General features: G+C 39.1%; 1 pseudogene; it reads right to left on the bottom strand.

Annotated features, from left to right (window-relative positions):
* Positions 1-3,345: 3,345 nt before the first annotated feature.
* LOC110219900 (eIF5-mimic protein 2-like) lies at positions 3,346-8,614 on the bottom strand (annotated as a pseudogene).
* Positions 8,615-8,815: the final 201 nt, after the last annotated feature.

Genomic DNA, 8,815 nt, shown 5'->3' with positions numbered 1-8,815 from the left:
GTGAACTCATACAGCCCTAGAAGGACCACACACACACACACACACACACACACACACACACACACACACACACACCAGGGACAGGATTCAGAGGTTGTTCAGTCCATACACTTGCCTGAACAGGACTGGGTAGCAAGTATGTGAAGCTAGTAGTAACTGAGGGAGTACCAGGCACCCAGTCCCACAGGGAAGGGGAGGCTAAGGTAGGAGGAAGGAAGAGCTGTTGCCCAGGGCCAGGCCAGCTAGAATGAATAATTAGGGAATGGAGTGTTGGGTAGGTCTTTAGGGAGAAAAGGCCTACAGCCCCACTCTCAGAGCAGCGCCTCATCACAAATCTTTTATAGCCACCCACAAAGTGCCATTGTCATGAGAGTGGAAGGAGACAGGCAAAAAAAGCATTTAAAGAGTCAATAGGTGCCATTCAAATGTGGATATCCTTGCTCTGTATTTCCAATTAGTCTTGAAAATTCTTTGTGTTAATTTGATTCTTCGTCCTTTTCATTTCTTATAGGCCAGTAATAATCAGTCAATCAACAATCATATATATTAACTGCCTGCTATGTGGCAGGCATTGAACTACATGCACAAAGAAAAGAAATGGCAAAAATAGTCCCTTCCCTCAAGAAACTTACATTCTAAAGGGGGATACAGCTCATATGAAACGATGTATATGAAATAAATACAGAATAGAGGGAAAGTAGCCTTAGAAGACAAGTCATTAGCAGCTGTTGGGACATAAAAACTTACTTCTTCCTGGAGTAGGTGACCCTTGAGCTGAATCTTAAAGGAAGCCAGGGATCTAACAAGTAAAGGTAAGGAGGGAGAGCCTTCCAGGCATGAGGGACAGCCAGAGCAAAGGCCTAGAGATGGGCCTTTGTATGAGAACTAGCACATAGACCACCATGTCTAGACCATAGAATGCTGGGGAATGCAAAATGCTTTACTCCCGTTATGTGAAGTAAAGTATTAAAAGACTGGAAAAATAAAAAGAAGCCAAGTTTATATTTGATCCTTGGGGAAATAGGGAGCAACCAGAGTTTGCGGAGTTTGTTAAGTTGGGGGAGGAGGGATGTAATCAGGCTTACGCTTTAAGAAAATCACTGGCAGCCACGTGAAGGATTTAATAGTCTATCATATCACATCCCACAATATATTTGGTTATTCTCTAATCCCTGGACCCACTGTAGAATGATTTCAGTGCAGGCTGTCTGTGGCCACAAGCCAGGACTGTAAGGAAATCATTTGCAAGGGGGTGGTTGGGAGATGCGGGCTTTAAAAAGAAGAATTCAGTGTTTTAGCCAGTGAAAGTAGGTGAGCATCTGACATACCACCATCTCCAGGCCTACTTACTAATATAGTATTAATATTTTAATATTAATTAATATTATTAATAATTAACAAATTAATATTAATTAATTAGTCTTGTCATTCACAGTATCTTACACTCTGGAGAATAGGAGAAGAATCATTAAAGGGAGTACATGTAAAGAAATGACAAATATCCTAAACCAGGGGTAGGGAACCTGTCCTAAACCCAGTTTTACTGGGTTTAGGACAATCTGGATGCTATGTTTTCAAGAAACAGAGCTAGGCCACGGATAGGAGGTGTCTCTTTCACGCTCTGGTTCTATTATCTTATTATCCTATGATGAGGCCTTAGCATGCTGGAGATGGGATAGCTTTAAAGATCACCTAATCCAACCTCGTCCTTTTGCAGATGAGGTAATTGAAGCCAAGAAAGTGATTTGCCCAAGATCACGCATCTAGTTAGCTGAGCTGGGAGTGAGATGTCTCCTGGCCTACCAGGGGAGGGCAAGGAGTATGTACCCACTACTGACATTACTAAAAGTTACATTACTAAAAGCCTAGGGATCAAAATGTTCCTTTTAGTCTTTTTTTCTGAATTAATTTTAAATTCTTTTTTTGCCTTCCTTTTAGGCCTCTCTTGGCTCATCAGATCTCTAAGTGTCCTATGGGTTCCATTTCAGTTTTCAGTCATGTCCAACTCTTTGTGACCCAATTTGGGATTTTTTTTTAAGTTTAAGGATGGCCTTTATTTTGTTTTAAAGTCTTTAGGACTATAAATTACAAAGGAAGCAGATCACTACAGTAGAAACCTATTGGATAGATACATAATATCTACGTATGAAAACTTAAACTCTACTCACAAGACTATCAATTATAATGCTCTTCCTTATAAAGCCATTACACTTGCAAATTATATTACACTTCATTTCTTCAGGGTGTTCTTTTGATTTTAAATACCAAATTCTTGGCTCTTAATGGTATTTGCTAAGATAGGGCATATTTCACTGACATCCTGGTGACACTGTTTCTAGCTTTGGAGAAGAGTTAATTAAGGACATCTTATTTCAAAATGGTTACTTAAAACATTGTTTGCCTACCACAAAATTCAAGCTGCCAAAAGTGAGACAACAATCCCTGACTCATCTTCTAATGGCTATGCTATGTGTCTAGACAAGTTATCAACAAAGATTCAAAGTAAAAAAGTAAGCCACCAGAATAAAAAGATTGAGAGCTGGAAATGAAACTTTTTTGGCTTGTGGAAGGAAGAAAATGGCCACTGGGGTAGCTATGGGGCAGATGCTTAAGTCATCCCTGTATAGGCTAAAGAACGAAGACAGTCTAGTATGGCCAAGTGGTATCACATCACTGCATTTCAATACAACAAACTGGATGACTCTAAGCCAATAGGACAGACTGGATAGTTATACTTGGAGTCCCAAAGGAGCTCTTTGTAAGATACAACACATTGGCCACTTAACATAATAAACAATTTTACTGGGTTTAGGACAGGTTCCCTACCCCTAGTTTAGGATATTTGTCATTTCTTTATATGTACTCCCTTTAATGATTCTTCTCCTATTCTCTAGAGCGTAAGATACTGTGAATGCCAAGACTAATTAATTAATATTGATTTATTATTAATATTAATTAATTAATATTAAAATATTAATAATATATTAGTAAGTAGGCCTGGAGATGGTGGTATGTCAGATGCTCACCTACTTTCACTGGCTAAAACATTGAATGCAGAAAAGCATGCAATGGAGAGACTTAATTTTCCTCTTTCCACCTCCCTGGTCACGTGTGCTGCCTTCATTTTTCTGAATTACTTCCCACCAATTTCTTCACTTACATGTGAGAAACCAGGGAGCAAGGGTAATAGAAATTTTAACTGTAGGCTACTTGGAAACTCTTTGCTTAAACTTTTAATAATGCCAAAAAAAATAAGTGTTAACAGAAATACTCTTTAGTAGTATCAACAAAAAAAGTGACCTAATTACCTTAGAATCAATGTTCAGAAATTAACCTTTGAGGTCTTATATAGAAGATTATCATCTGATGAATGCTCTGATTTTTACCATTTAATATTTTTCATGTCATACCAAATTATCACATGAGTCATTTGCCTTTTGGCTTTGGATACTTGTACAGTTTAATTTGCAAACAGAATGTCCATAACAAATTGTTTTTAACCAAATCATGTATTGTAAACTGTTTATAGAAAACCCAAAGATAAAATGAACTGTTCATTGTGGACAGCCTTAAATTACATTATTACAGGTGAAACTACAGGAGGTAAGACAATAAGCGAAAAAAACTAATGCAACATTAGATTCAAATCTATAGTTCCTGTAACTACTTAAAACATTGTTTTAAAAACTAAAACCAACATTTTTCAGTAACCATAAAAAATGGTTAAAATAAATTTGCCATGAAAGCCCTCATATTATGCTTACTATAGGGAGGTAGGAAGATGTAAGAACCAGAAGGACACAGGAGATACAACATTTTATCTACAACTCCTATTTGCTTTATTGAGTTTGTAGTTTCACAATTCAGTCTCCTTCTTTCACTTCTGATTCAGATTCTTCTGCATTCTTCAGCCACTCTACAAATTTTTTCATTTGCTCGAGAAAGAAAGACACTTTTCCCCTTTGCAACATGTGCATCTTTATAGTACTTCAAAATGGGCTCTTCACTCAGGACTTCAACTTTGTAAAAAAAAAAAAAAGCACCATGGTTTTCTCGAAGGTTTTCATAAAGTGAATGATGTTGTAACAGTACTCCTGAATCTTCAGTAACAGAGTCAGCTCAAATTGACTTTGAGTAGTAAAGGCAGCAAGCAGGGGCTATATTGCTTCACATGCCAGATGACACGCTCTGCTACCAGCTCCTCTTTTTTGTTCCATTCCACAGTGATTGTTACACTGGACCAGACTATGCCTATAATGAACGATCTTGTTCTAGGATATCGTTTTTCTTCATCTCCTCCCTGACATACAAAATCATATCATTAAATGGATCACCACATTTGTTCTGTAGCTCTTTACCAGCTCCTATGGTATGCTGGCTCCCAACGTACTCAGAAGTTCTTTTAGACCTGCTCCGGAAAAACATTTTGTGAAGCACTCAACACTTTGTTAACAGGAAAAAGTTCCATCAGTCTGTTGTCTATGCTGACTTCCTAAAGACTAGCAGCTACTTCATTGATATCTTTTTCATTTATTCATAATTTAAACAGCTTTACAGCAAAGGCCGCTGCAATGCCTTCTTTAACCAAATTCTCATTATAAAGGCCATTAGGACTGGATGCATTAAGAATCCCATTGGCCAGAAGAACCCTAATCGACGTGCCCAGTTTGTTCCTCTCAGACTCTGAAAAATCCTTTAAGAATAGCAGCCACTTTTTCAGTTCATCCTCAGATTCCTTTTCAAGATATTTGTATCTCCTGATTAACTTGATGAATATCTAAGCAAAGGCTTGCCTGGTCTCTAGGTCTTCTTGTGCTACAAACACACAGACAACATATCATCTGCCAGTATACCACCTGGGGCCAGCAAGCCACCAGCCACCAGAAAGTCAAAGAGTGTTTCTGCATATCGGCGATAAGAACGTTTTTCCCCAGAAGCATCGAGAAACTTTGCTACTGCTTCCAAATCAGCGTCAGTTTCAGCTATACCTTGAATAATATGGCCCTGAAACCGACTAGAGTCAAACCTCTTTTTTTTCATCTTTTTTTTCTAGTTTTAAAGTGCTGGCCTGACAGTGTTGGCTTTTGGTTATTCATAAAAGACACCCAAATTTAAGGTGGAGAGAAAAGAGCCCGAAATCCCCGAGGTGGCGATAATTGTAGCAGTAAATGGTTCCTCTGAGAGTGGAACTAACGGGAAGAGGAGGGAGGAATCCAATTTGGGATTTTCTTGTCAAAGATACTGGAGTAGTTTGCCATTTCCTTCTCCAGCTCATTTTACAAATGAGGAAACTGAGGCAAACAGGGTTAAGTGCCTTGCCCAGGATCACATAGCTAGTAAGTGTCTGAGGCCGGATTTGAACTCAAGAAGATGAGCCCAGCACTCTGGAAAAAAAGTTTTGGCTAGATTCCAAAAGGAATCGTAAACTCAGCATTTCATGGGGGAGGAGGTTTCAGAAGCCACCTGCAATGGGAAGCTGGCCTGGTTGGGTGCATCACATATGGAAGCTCTGTGTCAGATATGAACTTTACACTTACTTCAGAGATCAGGTACTTAGTTTAAAGGCCCAAGGGTCCCTCCAGATCTGTGAAACATTAACACTTAGACTGGTGACCCAGGGTATTTTGCAAGTCATTATTTCCTTCTTCCCACCCACTCAGTTTAATAGCACGATCTAATCAATAATGAACTCCTTCTTCCCCCAACCTCCCCACATTACTTTTCACAGAAATAAAAACTGAGAAGACAGAAGACATATGACATTGTGGACCACTGGGAAGAGAACCCAACATTTAGCTATGTGGTCTGCATGGAGGGGCCACCGCACCATTCCACAGTGGTAGTTGGTAGGGGCTAGGAAGTGGTACTAGAAAGCTATTCAGGATCAATAAGCCTTATAACAATACAGTCACAAAGGGCCAAGTCCTCCTGTGCTTCCAGAGCAAAGGGGGAGAGGGGAAAAGAGGAGGAGAGTAAGCATTTGTACAACACCTACTTTATGCCAGTCACTGTGCTAAGCATTTTACAAATAAGTCATTTGATCCTGCCAGTGTACCACCTGAGAGAGGTGTTGTTATTATCCATACAATTTTACAGTCAGGGAAACTGAGGCAGATAGATTGTGATTTTCACAGAGCCACACAACTGGTAAATGTATGAGGCTGGATTTGACTTCAGGCCCAGTTCTCTATCTATGTCACCATTTAACTACCTAGAGGCAGGAAGAACTACAAAGATTCCATGGAGACCCAAAGCAACAGCTCTTCTCCTCCCTCCCAAACAAAGGTCACACTAATTCCATGGAAGAGCAGGAGACAGATCTCCTTGTCCCTTAGGACCCTATACCTGATAAGCTGGCTTTTATATTTACGTTGGCCACTGGGGGACTCAAGGATGAAAAATCAATGAGACAGAACTCAGAAACTAGGGTTAGCCTAGCATTTAAGCAGAGTAGGCATTTAATTTCCTGCGGTCTGACAGGAATGTATTTTCCCCCTCTCAAATACCAAGGTGTCTATAACTCTACCTATTAACACTCATTCTTTTATGTTAAGCATTGCCTTTGTTAATGTAAATACCATCAGGTAAAACATTAAGTCACTAACTCCTTCCTATTAATGAAGTTAACAGATTCCAGGGCAGCCCAAGAGCACAGGGGACTCTTAGTGGGAACATTCTTGGTGGGAGGAGGGGAGAGAAGGGAAGAAAGGGCACAGAGAAAGTAAAGACATATTTCATTAACCTCACAATTTTGCCAAGGATCACTTTTGGCAAGACACTCAAAATATCCTGTCTGCATTAATGGGCTGAGTTCTGTGAGTCTTCGTTAACTTTGCACTGGTAATCAGCCCTTTTGGATTGAGAAGGTTAAGCTTGACGAATGTATGTTGGGGGCCAGTGAATCAATTTTCCAAACCAGGTTGGCTAAAGAAGACAGATACAGAAGTTCACAGCCACTGGGGACAGGACCTAGACAGGAACACCATGCACAGCATTCCATTGCAAGTAGAGGTTGTGTAGTAGAGTAAGAAGAGATCAGAATACAGCAAAGAGAATCTAAAACTTTGCAGAAAATAGATATAGGTGTGAAATGACAGCTTTGTTGCTCACTACCCAGCTCCAGGTCACAAAGCTGGGACTGACTGAGGGAAGGACCTGCACCTAGGGGTGGTGTTCCAAGATGAAGAGTGGTTACAGGTTCTAGGCTGTGTATCAAGCAAGGAACAAGTTCAGAAGTAAGCAGCAAAAAAAATGTGAAGAAAGGTGGCCTGGCCATACCAGATCTCGAACCGTATTATAAAGAAACAATCATCAAAACAATCTGGCACTGGTTAAGAAATGGAGTGGTGAGTCAATTTACTACAATGATACATTATAGTAAATGTAATTTACTATTTAATTTAGTAATTTGGTGTTCGATAAACACAAAGATCTAAGCTTTTGGGACAAAAACTCATTATTAAACAAAAAGTACTGGGAAAACTGGAAAACAGTATGGCAGAAACTACATGTAGAACAATATCTTGCACTGTATATCATGGTAAGGTCAAAATGAGCACATGATTTAAACATAAAGGGCAATACCATAAGCAAATTAGGAGAGCACGGAATAGTTTACCTGCCAAATCTATGGATAAGGGAAGAATTTAAGACCAAACAAGATATAGAGAGCATTATGAAATGTAAAATGGATATTTTTTGATAATATAAAATTAAAACGTTTTTGCACGAACAAAACCAATGCAACCAAAATTAGAAGGAAAGCAGAAAACTCAGGGGTGAGGATTTTTATAGCATGTATCTCTGATGTATTTCTCAAATATATAGAGAACTGAGTCAAATTTATAAAAATACAAGTCATTCCTCAATTCACAAATGACCAAAGGATATGAACAGGCAGTTTTCAAAGAAATTAATCTATAGTCATATGAAAAAATGCTCCAAATTGTTGTTGATTAGAGAAATGCAAATTAAAACAACTCTGAAGTAGCATCTCACACTTATCTGTTGCTAATATGACAGAAAAGGAAAATGATAAATGTTAGACAGGATGTGGAAAATGGGGCACTAATGTTGGCAGAGTTGTGAACTGATCCCACCATTCTGGAAAGCAATTTGGAACTATGCCCAAAGGGCTATAAAATTTTGCATACTTTTTGATCCAGCAATACCAGTACTTGGTCTGTATCTCAAAAACATTTATAAAGGGTGGAGGGAACATTTTTGTGCAAAAATATTTATAGCAGCTCTTTTTGTAGTGGCTAAGAATTGGAAACTGAGGGGATATCTATCATTTGGGGAATAGCTGAACAAGGTGTGGAATGTGATTGTAATGGAATAGTACTGTGCTATAAGAAATGACAAGCAGGATGATTTAAAAAAAACTGAAAAGATTGACATGAATTGATACAGAGTGAAGTGAGCAGAACCAGGAGGACACTGTACACAGTAACAGCAATATTGTACAATGAATACCTGTGAATAATTTAGCTATTCTCAACAATACAATGATCCAGGACAATTCCAAAGGACTCATGATGAAAAATGCTATCCAGCTCCAGAGAAAGAACTGATGGTGTCTGAGTACAGATTGAAGCATTCTTTCTTCCTTCCTTCCTCCCTTCCTTTCTCTCTCTCTCTCTCTCTCTCTCTCTCTCTCTCTCTCTCTCTCTCTTCTCTCTCTCTCTCTCTCTCTCTCTCTTTTTCTTTCTTTCTTTTCCTTCCTTCCTTCCTTCCTTCCTTCCTTCCTTCCTTCCTTCCTTCCTTCCTTCCTTCCTTCCTTCCTTCCTTCCTTCCTTCCTTCCTTCCTCTCTTT

The sequence above is a fragment of the Phascolarctos cinereus genome, unplaced genomic scaffold (assembly GCF_003287225.1).
Source record: "Phascolarctos cinereus isolate Bilbo 61053 unplaced genomic scaffold, phaCin_HiC Scaffold_5;HRSCAF=322, whole genome shotgun sequence".
NCBI classification, from domain to species: Eukaryota; Metazoa; Chordata; class Mammalia; order Diprotodontia; family Phascolarctidae; genus Phascolarctos; species Phascolarctos cinereus.
This window is presented reverse-complemented; position numbering and strand designations above follow the sequence as displayed.